Source organism: Trichechus manatus, unplaced genomic scaffold, assembly GCF_000243295.1.
Source record: "Trichechus manatus latirostris isolate Lorelei unplaced genomic scaffold, TriManLat1.0 scaffold00001, whole genome shotgun sequence".
Classification (NCBI taxonomy): domain Eukaryota; kingdom Metazoa; phylum Chordata; class Mammalia; order Sirenia; family Trichechidae; genus Trichechus; species Trichechus manatus.
Window position 1 is genome coordinate 7,248,836 of NW_004443937.1, and position 16,311 is coordinate 7,265,146.

The following is a 16,311-nucleotide window of genomic DNA, read 5'->3' on the forward strand; positions in this document are numbered from 1 at the left end:
CTTAATATTTACCCCTATTTTTCTAAGTTTATACCAGTCTTTTATTTCTTTATATTGCCTTGACTTCCTCTCCATTTGAAAAATCTACATTTACATTTTTTAAGTCCCTCTTTTTTGTTTGAATGTTGTCAACTTTTACATATTGACATCTGTTTCCCTATTTTGAGTGTTTTAGCCTTGATTTACTTTTCTGACTTCCTTATCTGATTTGATATCTGGTTGTGCTGTCCTGTGTTCTAATCTTGGGTTTTATCTGATGTTTCTGATTTTCTAATCGGAGGACTCCCTTTAGTATTTCTTGTAATTTTGGTTTGGTTTTTGCAAATTCCTGAAACTTCTATTTATCTGGAAATGCCCTAATTTTGCCATCATATTTGAGAGACAGTTTTGCTGGTTATATAATTCTTGGCTGGCAGTCTTTTTCCTTAAAGGCTTTATGTACGTCATCCCACTGCCTCCTTGCCTGCATGGTTTCTTCTGAGTAGTCCAAGTTTATTCTTATTGACTCTCCTTTGTAGCTGGCTTTTTGTTTATCCCTAGCCACTCTTAAAATTCTCTCTTCATCTTTGGTTTTGGCAAATTTGGTTATAATATGTCTTGGTGACTTTCTTTTGGGATGTACATTATGTGGGGTTCGATGAGCATCTTGGATAGGTATCTTGTCATCTTTCAAGATATAAGGTAAGTTTTCTGCCAACCATTCTTCAACAATTCTCTCTGTATTTTCTGTTAACCCCTGCCCCTGTTCTGGTGCTCCAATTACTGGTAGGTTATTCCTCTTGATAGAGTCCCACATAATTCTTAGGTTTAATTCTTCTTTTTTTTTTTTTAAAATCCTTTTATCTGATTTTTCCTCAAATAAGTTGGTGTCAAGCGCTTTATCTTCAGTCTCACTAATTCTGACGTCCTTTGCCTCAGTTCTGCTCCTATGACTTTCTTTTGAGTTGTCTAATTCTGAAATTTTATTGTTAATCTTCTGGATTTCTGATTGCTTTCTCTCTATGGATTCTTGCAGCCTGTTAAATTTGTCATTATGCTCTTCTATAATCTTTTTGATTTCCTCTACTGCGTGTTCTGCATTTTGCTTAATTTCCTTCCTAATTTCTTGAAGAGTTCTGTGTATTACTGTTTTGTATGCTGCCTCTGGTAATTCCAAGAAATTCCTCCCCACCTTGGAAAATTTCTAGATTATTTTGGGAGCTTGCTGAAGCCATCATGGATTTGTCTGTTTATGTGATTAGGTATTGACTGTTGTCTCTGAGCCATCAATAAGTTATTATATTGATTTATGTTTGCTTACTGTGTCCTAGCTTCTTGTTTTATTTTGATATGCCCAAATAGGCTGCTGTATGAGCTAGTTTGATCATAGGCAGCTTTGAGCTCTAAGGTCCTGTCACCAGGTGGTTATATCTGTTACTAGCTATGTAAGCTCAGGAGTTTCCCCACTCCTCATTTATGGATTCAGCTCAGGTTCCCGGTAGATAGCCACCAAGTGTGTGGTGTAGGTACCCACATACACTCCTAGACAGGCATGGGTTATTGATGTACGCACAGACATCTGGCTGAAGCAGGGGGATACACTCTGAACAAGGCAGGGGACTGACAACCTGCCCCGAATGTCCAGGAGGAAGGCGTGTCCCTGTTCCTTAGAGCATGTAGGTGGGTGGGTTTTGTATCTGGACTATGAGCACCTAATGCTGTTGGCTGTAAGGACTGGGGGAAACCTCTTATTCATGGGCCCCTCTCACAGGTGGCTAGGTGGCCTGGGTGGAGCCATCAGTCCTCAGGCCCCTGAGGTGGGTAGGTGAAAACCCTGCTTAATGGGCAGAGCAGTGTCAAATATCAAGAACCTGCCACTTCACAGCTGAAACAGTTGAAGTTAGACTTTGGGTATATACCCTGTTGCACTGCGGTAATGAGGGCCTATGCTGTTGAGATGGGCCCACGCAAGTCTGTGCAGGGGGAAAGGCATTCAAAGTCCATGGATCCCTTATGCCTGTGCCTAGGCAAAGGAGCTCTGCCTACCCTGGGTTTCTGGCTTAGAGGAGCCGGCAGTTTATTTTTTTCCCATTTGTTAATTTGTTCACTCTCCAAGGCCGGGAGAATGGCTCCCGGCGTGTGACAGATCCTACTTCCAGCCCTGGGGACTCAGCAATTGCTGAAGCCAGTCCAGGACCCAGTGCAGAGCAGGGAGCAGGGATGTAAATGGGAGAGTGGTTTTTCCCTAAGGGGGGGTGTTTTTGATCCGTGCAGTAAGCTGTACGCAAGTACTTATCTTTCTCTGTCGAGGACTGCTTTTCACTGGTTTTGGTTGGCGTGTAGACTCTCTGGCGCTGGGTCTTTCCTGGTGTGGAGAACGCGCCTCCTGAGCAGCACCGCTTGCCTGCCTCACTACTCACCCATGAGCTGCTCAGGTCTGAAGGTATCAAGCTCTCGCTAGGTCAGGTCTGGCAACTCCTCTCCCTCCCACTGCCACTCAGTCCGGTTCCTCCACTCTGTCTTTGATGTTCAGGGCTCCCATATTGCCATATATAATTGAATCACTTGTTTTTTCGGGTCTTTGTTGTAAGAGGGTCCACTGGAAGCATCTGACTACTCCGCCATTTTGGCCCCCCCCCTCATTTCTTTGCATGCCTCATAATTTTTTGTTGGAAACTAGACATTTTAGATAATATAGTGTGGCAACTTTGAGAACTGTCTCCCTACTACCCTATTCCCTCTGCCCATATGACTTATTGTTATTTGTTCATTTGTTTGTGACTGGCTGGGTTATATTAGTGAAGCCTATTTCACCTCCTCAGTGTTGAGCCTCTGATGTTGCTCCTCAAGAGGTGCACTTTTGTGTATGCCACAGTCATCCTGGGATGACAGTGGTTTTGGTAAGGGTCTTTTCCTCCCGTTCCCTGACCACACCCAGCTGTTAAACTCTGTGAGTCGCTAATAGCTCCACTGATTGTTCTATTATTTTCAGCAATGTCCTGGGTTATAAATTGTTCTACAAACTAATCCAGTCAAATTGTGACTCCTTTAAAAGAATAATTTCTGCAGTCAGTCAGTGTTTGATCTTTGTTCTGACCCCAGGAAGGCTCCTCCCAGCTGTCTTATGGCCTAGTTCTCTCCTGCAAACTAGAGGGCCTACTGTCTAGGCTATATCTTCATTAAATCCACAAATCTCCTTCCAGCTTCCTTTCACCATAACCTCCGCTGTTCTTGAGAGTGCCCTTAGGCTTCTCCATGCTCAGTTACAAATGAAGTCAATTCTTTTGGGAAGAGATTAGGAACTATCTATTTCATGGCTTGCTTCTCCCCCCTGACAAAATCTCTGGAATAGGACCCTGGAATAGGGAGGTGGGGACAGTGGTAAGTTTCTCTGAGTGACACTTCCACTCTAGAAGCTGAGTGCTTGGTAGGGGGTAAGGTGCAGCAACCTGAGGTCCTCTCAGCTTATCTCTTCTGTTGTGGAACTACCACCTCACAAGCCAGGACAGGGGTAGTCAGGGCACCAGTATCCTCAGTGTGCTGTGCCCAAGGTAGAGCCCCTGGTCCATCTGTGGGGGCTAGGTAGAAGAAGGGAGCTTCCATCTCTCAACTGCACTTGCCCAAGACTTAGCCTCAGTAATAGGTAGCTGGGGGCAGGATGTCAGTGGTAAAATTCTTGCTTTCCTTGTGGGAGACCCAGGTTTGATTCCCAGCCAATATACCTCATGGATAGCCACCAACCTGTCAGTGGCACCTTATGTCTTGCTATGATGCTAAACAGATTTCGGTGTAGTTTCCAGACTAAGACAGACTAGAAAGAAAGGTCTGGTGATCTACTTCTGAAAATCAGCTCTTGCAAACAGTACGTATCACAAAGGTCCAATCTTCAACCAATCATGGGATGGTGCAGGACCTGTCAGCATTTTGTTCCATTGTGCATGGGGTATCCATGAGTCAGGGGCCAACTCAACAGCAGCTGATAACAACAACATACTTCAATTATATTATAGATAGTAGCTAATTTATTCAACAAGCTTTTCCTGTGGGACTGTTGTGTGCCTGTCCTGGGGGCTGCAGCAGCATCTTCAGGAAAAGTCGTTGCTCTAATAGGCTCTGGTTGATTTTACAACTTACCCCGGCTATGACTTCAGAAAGAACTGAAACCATCTATGTCTTCTTTGTATCTGTATCCATAGTGCCTGGCACTTAGCACTCAAAACAAACTGGGCCCCTGCCTCTTTTCAATTATATGTTAAAAATGATTTTGAATGTAAATATTTCAATGTGTTGAGGTAAAGAAAACGTTGGACTAGGAGTCCTGGTCCTATACTGCATTGCCAACCATCTCACTCACCTTTGTTTCTTCCACTGTAAAATAATGTGATTGAACCAGAAATCTCTAAGGGCACTTCTAACTCAGTAGTTCTATGCCTAATTCAGACTTAGGGAGTCAGAGAGGCCTTCCTGGAGGAGGCATTTAACATTTATCACCAAGTGTGAGTGAGAGTTGGATGAGGGGCATTCTGGGCAGTGGAAGGATGAGAAGTGATAGCAATCCTAGTATGCTCTCAGGACTTGCCCTAGAACCTGTCTGCCATCTTGGCATTTGAATCCAGGTTTGCTAATCTCCAGGAACATATAGAGGCATCATTAAGACTATCCGATATCTACTTAGTTATATATAACCATAGACCCCTTAGATTACTGGCCTTTAGGTGGTAGTTGTTCTTTGTTTTTGTTCACCTTCTATTGCTGTCCTATTTAAAATAAGCATGAGGATGTATTCTCCATCACCACTCACTCCCCATTCCAAGCCTCTGCAATAATCTAGAAAAAACAGGATGATTCTAGTAGGCTAGCAGACAATATTACTTATAAAGGCCCTGTTAAGGAAGTAGGGGAGGGAGGTCCCTGGGTGGTACAAACAATTAATGTGCTCCTCTGCTAACTGAAAGGTTGGAGCTTCACTTCCACCCAGAGACACCTCAGAAGAAAGGCCTGGTGATCTACTTCCAAAAAGCTAGCTATTGAAAACCCTATGGAGCACAGTTCTACCCTGATACATATGGGGTCACCATGAGTTGGAATCGATTCAGTGGCAATTGTTTTTGTTTTTATGGAAGGTGGTGGCTTGATTATTTCACAATTTAACTTTTGGGGCACTTATTTTCATCATTTAATATTGGGTTTACCAGGTAGATGGAATTTCCCAAGGCACTGATCTCCATGTAAGTGAAATTTTACTGTACTTCCAGAAAAAGCAAAAAATGAGGTAGGCTCGATGTAGTGCTTTAAGCATCACCTTATGCTAAGTACTGCATGGACTAGGTAACCGGAGCTTACCATCTAAATGCTAAAATAATATCTCAAAAGCCAGCACAAGTCTGAAAAGATAATCAAATTTCATAATTCTATCTCCAAGATGAGGACTTCATTCTACATTCCAGTTGTTTTTTCCTTTCTCTCTTTCTCTGTCTTTCAGCCTAGCGCATTTTAAAGTAGATTTGAAATCCAGGAAATTAGCACCTTCAATGTATTCCCAGAACAGATAGCTAATAAGGAGAAAATTTAAAAAATTTCAACCTGCTCACTTTCATGTTTTGTAACACATACTGCTTTGGCTTTAGAGTAGTTTAATCTGAATTAATCATTAGACTCTCTTCAGAGTGAATTGAGACGGTATTTAAAGCAAGTTACATTGTTAGTGTTATCCGACACCTGAAATTTAGCCATACAGAAGTTTGATACTCTGAATATTTCTTTTCCCAAGAACTTCAGTTGATAAGGATGATTTTCCAATACTCAAGGTTAAACAATTTGGGGGAAGACCTAGGAAAGAAAGCCCTCTTAGAGACATTTCTTCTTCCTCAAAATTGTACACAGATTAGAAATGCGAGAGTAAGATTTTCACCCTATCCAGCTAAGGAATCTTCCCGAGGTGCTGGATCAGATGCAGAGGAGTGACAACAGACTCAGCAGTGCTGCTCAATGCCCGGTATTTTCAGCACCTGGCCAATGTTGTACAAATTCACAAACTATGTCATTTGTCAAATCAGGTGTCACCTTGTGACCTGCACCTCTGTTGAGCTCACCCACCAACTGACAGGATTGCCAGATGAGCTTCCTCCTTAATCAGACAGATGGAAGATAATGAGGGAGAGGGGATGCTGCTATCAAAAGATACATTCTCTCTCACTTAGCCAAGGGCTTGGGGAAATCACTTGGAACTGGGAAGACAGGTTTGGCTTGTCCCTTAAGTTTCATTAGAAGGTAGCCTTATCCCACCTTTCCACTGTGGCGAGCTGACCTCTGTTTCCAAAGAGAACATTTCCCACTATCAGCAAAGCCATGCAATCTCTTAATAGAAGCCATGAGGCTTTATCAAGAACCGTTAAGCATATGTCACATTTCCCAAATTCATAGACATATGATTTTGGAAGAAAACTGTTGACCCTCAGGCAGTAGCTGCCTATTCAACATTATTCAGCATTTAGAGGTATTTAATGTACGTTACATAGTTTTTAATCTCTGTCTGATCATGTATGTTACCGCCAAGTGTCCTGTTCGATAGGTAAAGAAGAAATTCTTTGTTTAATGATGATATTGATTCTGCATAAACACCAGATATAATTATCACTGCCACCCTTGGATGTTATCAAAGGGGACATTACTGTGAAGCCATCATTTCAGTCCCCTCTGGATTTGTGGTCAGTTTCAGAAAAGACTGCTTGCCAAACATTCCAGCTGCTGAGTCAGAGACCAATTGTTTCGTCAGTGGTTGGGGCCAAACAGCAGGAGGACAATTCACCTCTTTACTGACACACTGTGGTGGTGCAAACAGTTAACACACTCACCTGCTAGCCAAAAGGTTGGAGGTTCAAATCCACCCAGAGGTGCTTCAGAAGAAAGACCTGATGATCTGCTTCTAAAAGGTCACAGCCTTGAAAACCCTATGGAGCACAGCTTTACTTTGATACATATGGCGTCACCACAAGTCAGAATTGACTAGACTGGTTTTTAGTGACACTGGTTTCTAGAGACACACTGCAGTGCTGAAGGTGTAGGTTGCATGGCCGCACCTGGCCACCAGGGGCAGTCAGAGGCCCAGACTCGTGCTTTCTTTGTGCCCTGTGGCCCTGACCTGTGGGGAAGGCTGTTCCTGCTGCAATTGTTTGGCTTTCTAAAAGGCAAAGATTCCAACAGAAGGCTTCTTGGTGCCACAGGCGGAAGTAGCCTTAGCAATGAGGAGCCATTGGGGATTCCTGCTGAGGGTGCTTGTTTCAATTGAGCCTATTCCAAAGGAATGACCCCCATGGTGGAATACTAGGCCTCTGAGTTTGAGCAGCCTCTAAGCATTAGGGATTTTACCCTTTATATCATTCACTCATTCATCCAACAGGATATAGTCTAGGTTTTAGGACCATAGAGATGAACAAACCAGGGGAGGGACCTGCCTTTCATGAAGCTTTCAGTATAATAGTGGGGCTAGAGCAGAGTTTCTCAACTTCCAACATTTTGGGCTAGATAATTCTTTGTTGGGGTTCTGTGTGGCTGTCCTGTGCAGTGTAGGATATTTAACAGTGTGCCGGGCCTCTACCTACTAGATAGTAGCAACCTTCCTTTACCAGTTGTGACAACCAAAGATGTCTCCAGATCTTGCCAAATGCCCCTGGCAAGGGTGGCAATGGCTTGCCCTGGTTGATAACTACTGAGCTAGGCTAAAACAAGAAAAACAGCAAATATATGTATGTGTGTGTGTGTGTGTGTGTGTGTGTGTCTGAAAGTTATCACAAAAGAAAGAAATTTAGAAACTCTGGTGGTGTAGGGGTTAAGAGCTACGGACCAGGTGCTCCTTGGAAACTCTACGGGGCAGTTCTACCCTGTCCTAGAGGGTCACTATGAGTCAGAATCGACTCGACAGCAATGGGTTTGGTTTTGGTTTTGGTCTGGAGGCAGAGAAAATCATAGAGTGGGACCTAATATAGGTTAGGTTGTTGGGAACAGTCTCTTTAAGGAGGTGATATTTAAGATGAAACCTAAAGAAAGGTAACAGTGAGTACAGGAGTGTTCCAGAAAGAGCAAAGAGCAGTGCAGAGGCCCTGCAGGGGAGCAGAGCTTGATCCATTCAGGGAACTAAGGCCCTTCTGTGTACATGGAGGAGCTAGAGGAACCAAGGGTCACATCATTTGGGGTCTGTGAGCTGTGGTAGGGAATATGGGTTTTATTATAAGTAAATATAATAAAGTGATGGGAAGGCTTTGGAGAATTTTAAGCAAGAAGAGATATGACTTGGCTTACATTTCAGGAACAGCAGACTTTCCCTTATGCTGTTGAGAATTTATTTGACAGGGATGGGGAGGAGGAAGTAAGTGACCATTATTATTCTCAATCTATTGCCTAACCAGAACTCTTTAGGTGGTGCAGTGGTAAACGTGCTTGGCTGATAACCTGAAGGTTAGAGTTTTGAGTCCTCCCAGAGGTACCTGGGATGAAAGGCCCAGAGATCTACTTCCAAAAAATCAGCCATTGAAATCCCGGTGGAGCACAGTTCTCTTGACACATATGGAGCTGCCAAGAGTCAGAATTGACTTGAAGGCAACTGATTCATTACCTGAAAGCCCTCTGCTCCTTCAGTTATGCTAGGTACTTTTAGAAGGTACAAAGTAAAGGAATAGCGAACAAGGAATGAAGTTGAAGAACCCCATAGATACGGAGAAATTAATTTGCAGCAAAATATAATCTTGTATACTATTATTTGAAAATAAATGCTGATGCTGCAGAATGAAAATGGCAAACTGGTAAGATTCATTTGCTTGGGGGTCTGTTTTCTAATCTGTAAAATGGGGATCAAAATAGAATGTATTGTGCATGAATTAATGAAGATAGAAATAATTAAATTCCAATCAAGCCTTATTTCAATGACAGGTGCAAATTTCTAAAGTGATAGCTTTGGACATAATTATTTAGAACTATTGTTACTGAGAACAATAATAATTTGTCACATGTACATATGCCATTCTATCTCCCAAGTATCTCTCAAATCCATCTGTTTTCCTCTACCACTATCGCCCTCCAATCTGTTTCCTAGCATGGACTTCACAATGGATATTCACATCTAACTCATTTTAAACTTATTTATTAAAAAAAGAATTCAGCACATTTAAAAAAAACTATTAATAATAAAGAAAACCCTTAAATGGAACCATTTTGCTTACTAATGACATGTGTAGGGTTGCAAGTCAATCTCAATTTTTATAGAGTGATCTGAAGAACCATAAACAGAAAATAGGGTTATACTTCGATAGAATCAGAATCAAAATGGAACTGTGTCCTCATTGGTCTTGCAGAGAAGGTAGAATCAAGCAGCAAGACACCCACACATACAAATTGATGCTTACTCTGAGGAAGGTAAATGCTAGGTGCTGGGAAACAATGGGCATCACACCAAAACCTAGAAATGATCTGGGCCATGTGGAATTGCATGCAAGGCTAGAGGAGACATGCAGTCAGCTAATGATCACAGGTGTAAGACGTGGATTTGCCGACATGCTGCAGAGCTTTCCTGAAGACAGGGTAGTTTCCTAATAACGGCAGATGGGAAAATGGCACTTACTATGTGCTGGGAAAATCCATGATATTAAAAAGAACATCAGCAACAACATGGCGATCCCATGTATGTCTGGGTAGAACTGTGCTCCCTAGGGTTTTCAAAAACTGATTTTTCAGAAATAGATTGCCAGGACTTTCTTTCAAGGTGTCTTTGGGTCAACTCAAACCTCCAACCTTTCAGTTAGCAGTGAGCGTGTTAACTGTTTGCACCACGCAGGGACTCCATTATTGATATTACTGCTCATTTAATACTTTTAACAACTCTATGAGGTAGATATTATTATGATCTTCATCTTATAGATGAGGAAACTGAGGAAATAAAGAAGTTTAGTAACTTGTCCAAGGATACGCAAGTAGCAAGCGATGGCGTCAGGGTTTGAAAATTTGTTTCAGAATGTGTGCCTTGGCCATTAGCATATACTGCTGCTAATGAGGAGAATAGGAGAGAGATAGACAAACTGGGACTGAAACAAGACCAGTGAGGCTTGTGTGCAGAGCAGGGTGTGCATGGATAGCACCGCGGGGTGGGGATGAGGGAAAAATAAAACGGAACTACTATAGTCCTAAATACTGAGTCCTTTCTGCTTCTACATTATTCCCGACAGTTTCTAAAAACCAGACCAAACTAGTTTCATTGTGTCTCCTAGGCACAATTGCCTATTAGAAGATGCTAACAAAGATTTCTGAAATGATCCATTGATGTTCTTTCCCTACAAGACGTCCCCATTACTTTATTTCTTCGTATGTGCCCCATGATTTGTCAACAAGACCCTTTCGAGCTGACCTTTGCTTCTTAATTCTTTTTTTGCTTCCTTTGTTACAGCGCATTCTCATCAACTTAATTCCAGTCCAATAAATAGGGCTGTTTCTTAATTAGCAGTGTCCTAGTCCTTGACCTTGGGGTGTGCGTATAACAAAGGCATTGCCAGTAGCCTAAGAGAAAATATCCCAATTTATCTTATATGCTGTGCTTGCTTTTTGTTCACAAAGATGCTGCTATTAATTTAGTATTCAAAAAGCATTGTAGGTCTCATTTCCTCTGGAATAAAACCAGATGTGTGCGAACTCCAGCATTGTGCTTAGCACATGCTATTGTACCCAGACATCCATTTACTCCCTCCCTTCTTTCCATGTGTAGAGTTACACTCAGATGTCGTGGTCGATAACATAATAGTAACCCAAAAGAATTAGTAGGTTTCAGCTCAGAGCTGTATAACTAGTCTTATTCTATATCATGTAGTTTACACACAACAGAATGTTTTTTTTAAAAGTATAAAAATAAACCAAGAGTTAAAATAAACAATAGGCATACTAAGAATGTATGCTCTTGTTCTAATCCCTTCAAATATGAAAGGTCAGTACATCCTGTGGAGGAGCCCTGGTGGCACAACTGTTAAGCCTTTGGCTGCTAACTGGAAGGTTGACAGTTTGAACTCACCTAGCGGCTTTGCAGGAGAAAGTCCTGGTGATCTGCTCCTGTAAAGATTACAGCCTAGAAAACCCTATGGGGCGGTTCTACTCTGTCACACGTGGTTGCTATGAGTCCAGATCGACTCAACGGCACCCAGCAACAACATACATCCTGTGGAGTTCATGGGTGGTGCAAACGGTTAACGTGCTCCACTGTTAACCCAAAGTTTGGAAGTTCAGGTCCATCTAGAGTCACCTTAAAGAAAGGCCTGATGATCTACTTTCAAAAAATTAGTCATTAAAAATCCTTCACAGTGCAGTTCTACTTTGACACACATGAGGGGTGCCATGAGTCAGAGTTGACTCCACAGCAACTGGACTGATTAGATATCCTGTAGTTTCCCCAGGAGTAGGGATGATTGTGCTAAACGATCATTGCATTGTTGCTTGATCCCTGAGATGCATTTGCTACGCCAGGGTTCAGAACACAGAGCTATGTCAAACTAACCAGTCACCCACCCAGGGCTCAAAGCCAGATACAAGGCTTCACTCTTTGGAAAAATATTACATAATGATAACAGCACTCCTCATCCATCTAACAACTACTTGTCACCACCCAAATTGTCACATGTCCTCTTATTAATTCCTGAGTCAATTAAGAGTCTGTTTCCTCAACAAATAGCAACAAGAACTTTGCCAAGTTTTTCCCATTTTAAACTGAAAGAATATGCCATTAAGTGCATTGTCAAATTTCCATTGGGAGTGGGAGTGGTTGGTATTCAATTTTGCACTTTTTGTTTTCCTTGCAAATTGTTCAAGGTTACTGGTAAATTGCCCATACTTTAAACATTCTATCTACAAAAGCCAATAGTTTGTAGGAAATAAGAAATAGTTTGTAGGAAAGCCCTCTTGAAGAGCATAGCCTAATGGTACCTGAGACAGAGATTCTTACAATAAGGTAAGATAATCACAGCTGTCATAGAACAACACTGTCCGATAGAATGTTCTGCGATGATTGGAAATGTTCTGTATCTTCACTGCCCATTACGGTAGCCATCACCTCATACCGTGATTGAGCACCTGAAATGTGACTAGTGGCACTGAAGAATGGAATATCTAGTTTTATTTAATTTCAATTAATTTCAATTTAAATAGTTGCATATGGCTAGTGGCTACCCCATAGGACAGCTCATCTATAGTTGTCTCCCGGAATAAAAGTGAGAGGAAGAAGTTAAGCGCTTGTAACTCCTAAAGTAACAACTGGCAATGAGTAGCTAGGACTTGAAAATTCTGAAAAGCGGACCAGGAAGATGTGCATGGATCAAATCTCAAAGAGGACTAAAGGAAATTTGGCTGAAGCCAAGCAGATTTTGAGAGATGTTAAACACTGTGTCCGTTTCATCAGAAACTTTGAGACATGGGGCTGTCACACCAGCCTAACTCTTTAATGAAATGGCATCTTTAATTAACTTTTCTAGATGATATCGTCGGTAGTGTTTAAGATGAAATTCATTATTTCTCAACTGAAAGCTATGCACTGCCCTGCTGCCTTTGCATGTAGCATCTTCAGTAGATAATTACTTCTATCCTTGTTGGGAGTTGTTCATACTGATCTAAGGCCCAAGGTCTTCTAGGTTAACACCAGACTTGTTGCAAATCTTTGTATGGAACCTATACAGATGCTTCCAGAGAGCTGATTCACTCTGCCACAAAAAGTACATCCGATTTATTCATCACTTTGAAAGTATGCTATGTTATCAAAGCTAGCGAATTTTAAAGTAGAGATTTATTCAAAATAGATTCATGATAAATTCTAACTATAGGTGTTTCCTTTTCTTGCATGCTTATCTTTTGCCCAAAATGCCCTTCCTATAGGGTCACTATGAGTTGGAATTGACTCCGTGGCAACCAATTTGGTTTTGGTTTTTATCTTGTCCACTCGACTAACTTCTATTCATCCTTCAGGATTTAACTCTAGCCTCACTTTCTCTGTAACGTCTTTTCTTACCCCACCTCCCAGGTCCCAGGTTTCCCTCAGTTATGGTAAGATAACCCAGATGCAGAAGTGACTGGTCTTGTCTCTGTCCCTCATTTGACTCCCTGATTTGAGCCACTTACAGACAGGGACTCTGGACTATTCATCGTCATTTTACCAAGTGTCTAATGATGCCTGGACATAGCAAACAAACTATAAATTTTTAATGAGTTAATACATATTCATTCTAAAAGTTACGAGAACGATTGGTTGGGAAAAATACCATAAGAATATGGTAGAACAATTCCCAGGGTCAGGTCTTAGTGAAGCTAATCAGCAGAAATCTGCTCCTCAGAGTCAGGACAGCAACTAAAGGGATGGCCCATGCCAAGTCTTACAAATCTCCTTCAGCAATTTTATCTTAAAAAAAATATGTGACAGACCATTGAAATTCAAGATGTTATTATTGTTCATTGCCATAGAATTGGCCTCCGATTCATGGTGACTTCATGCACAATGGAAGGAAACACTGCCTAGTCCTGAGCCATACCCATGGTCTGTTACAGATCTGACTATTGTGATCCATAAAGTTTTTATTGACTGATTTTTAGAAGTAGATTTCCAGGCCTTTCTTCTTAGTATGTCTTAGTCTGGAAATTCCACTGAAACCTGTTCAGCTACACAGATAGGTGGTGGCTGCACATGAGGTGCATTGGCCAGAATTCAAACCCAGTAGCCTGCATGGAAGGTGAGAATTCTACCACTGATGTTCAAGATAGGGATGTCCAAATATTTTAGAGAATCCCCTAACTACTAATACCCCTAGGGTAGAATTCTTCCCCATAAAGCAGATGTGTGTAGCTGCAGAGAGTACCTCAGATTCATGGTTATATGAATGCTGGGAAATAAGTTAAGCTCATGCACTAACTGACCAATTGACTTGATGGTGCACAAACCTGTCAGTGCTCAAGATTCAACATTGCACCAGGGAAAAGCAGTAAGCCCCACCCCATGGTGCAGACCCATCATGAAAACATTAAGAATTATATCCACTAAAACCAATGGTTTCTATAAGAGACAATCTTTTCTCAAGGAGCCTACTCTGAAATGGTCTTTCCCCTTGATTATGGAAACAGTCCTTAACTTAGTGCTAATGGCATGACAATATTCCAGAAGAACAGAGACATGCCAAACTCTTCGCCCATTTTTTTTCAAATTTCTTCCAAAGAGTGGTTAGCAGAAAAGCATGGGTAGGGGGAATACAGAAATCAGGAAGTAGAATATTTGCAGACATGTTCCTTCCAAACAAGAAGGAAGATCTGAACTTCTGCAAGAGATATATTAAAAAGAATTGATCACATTCAGTCAGCCATTTAGTCCGGAAACACAAAGCCCTCTCTTGCTGAACAGCTTTCCCTTAGAATAGCAATTCTAAAGTGCCAGGTAAGTCCCTGTGGTGGTTCCATGGTGTTAATGGCGAAACGTCAGTTATCACACCCTATAAAAAAAAGAAATCGGAGGTGAAGCTGCCCTCAAGTTCCCAAGGAAACTGATGGAAAAATAGAATTTGGTTTACAGAAATTCTCTCCACACATGGCTTTGCAGGAGCAGATCACCTGCTGGGTACAGAGGGGGCACACCTGGATTTTGAAACATGATTTGAAGACAGGTGACATGAATGCACCTAACTGGGGACACCCTCATGACAGCCCACTCGCTGTGATGGGGTTGGTCAACCTGAACAATGGTGTTGCTCTGTCTCTGAAGCGTGTGAACCTGAGGCAGAAGTGACAGCAATAGCCAGCGCAACATCAGAGTAAAACTCACAGACGCACACTGACAGGCTGTGCTTCTGAGCAGCCTCTCCCAAGGGAGGCTCCACGGTGCTCTTTCGTCATGGGTGGCAGTCATAGAACCTGACCTGACAATTCAGACATCAACCTCATCAGACTCAAAAAGTTGTGTTTGTCCACTGCCGGGACCGCAGTGTCTAGGAACTGAGTGTTCCATTGAGCAAAGCTCAGCAACTTCCCCCTGTCATGTCTAGGGGAACTGGGTCACAGGACAGGAAACCAAGAGAAAGACAATCCCCCTGAAAGAGCATTCAGTTATGATGTCAACAACTATCCATTTCCTCCCCATTCATTGCCACAGTCCCTCACTCTCAAATAGGCACACACCCTTTTGGAGAAGGAGAAGGTCAGTCACAGCTTAATCTTTGCAAAGATTGATCTGCCTTTGAAATGTCCTAGGAACACACTCAATGATAAAGGACGTAGAGACTCCACAAAATACTGGGACTGTACCGATATGAAATGAAATAACAACTACTCAATTTTATTCAACGATTTGCAGTTTTAATGCATTTTGACACCAATTAATTTAGTTTGTACTCAAAATAACTCTCTAAGGTAGACATCATTATTCCGCTTTTCAGAAGAGGAAGCTAAAGCTCAGTATGAAAAAGATTGGCCCATGATATGGCAACTCGAAGATAGTAGCAGTGTAATGCCCACCAGCTTTTTAGATTCCTGCTGCCCCACACAACCCACCCAATACAATAATGTCTTTCAGTAATATTGCCCCCTTTACTTTCTGAGTAAAAAATGGACAAGTGTTTGTATGTCTCAATTTTTCTGAGATTGTCATGTTATTACCACTAATTTGGACTTTCTCTGTAATCAAGATGGAAGATTCTCACAGGGTACGCTCTTTGAACAAATGTTTGTATTGCCTTGAAGAGTTTGAAGGCTGAGTCATCATAATATCAAGGAAAAGAAAGCACAAAGAAGACAGTGTCTGAACATTGTTGACTTCTCAATCAGTCGCATCAAAGGCTCAGTTAAGGATTGGAAGTCAAAAGAATTCAAGGAGAATGGAGAGCTAATGATTTGGCACAGTCTCCCAAAAGCTTCTGTTCTGAGCTTCTCAGCTTCACTGACTGTGCCCTGTGTATCCAAAATGTGCTTATTGGCCTGCCCTGGTTTTTCTATAACTTAAGATGTCTAATAGTCTATCCCAGACCTGCTACTTTTCCCATGTTTCCAAACTTGCTGACTCTTCCTATCAGCCATGCTTAGAGCCTTTGTCCTCTTCTGAATCCATGACCTTGCATATCCAGCCACCTCAAAGACATTTCCTACACCACTTAAATAGTTGCTGTCACAATGGTTAAGAGCTTAGCTGCTAACCAAAAGGTTAGCAGTTCAAATCCACCAGTTCGTGTCCACCAGCCACTCCTTGGAAACTCTATGGGGCAGTTCTACTCTGTTCTATAGGGTCGCTATGAATTGGAATTGACTTGATGGCAATGGATTTGGTTGGTTTTAGTTGACTCC

At 41.9% G+C, this 16,311-nt stretch overlaps 1 protein-coding gene across 2 annotated transcripts in view; it reads left to right on the forward strand.

Annotated features, from left to right (window-relative positions):
- Positions 1 to 16,311, forward strand: part of GRM7 (glutamate metabotropic receptor 7) — a 1,123,177-nt gene that overhangs the window by 977,635 nt on the left and 129,231 nt on the right. The gene's annotated exons all lie outside the window — the stretch shown is intronic.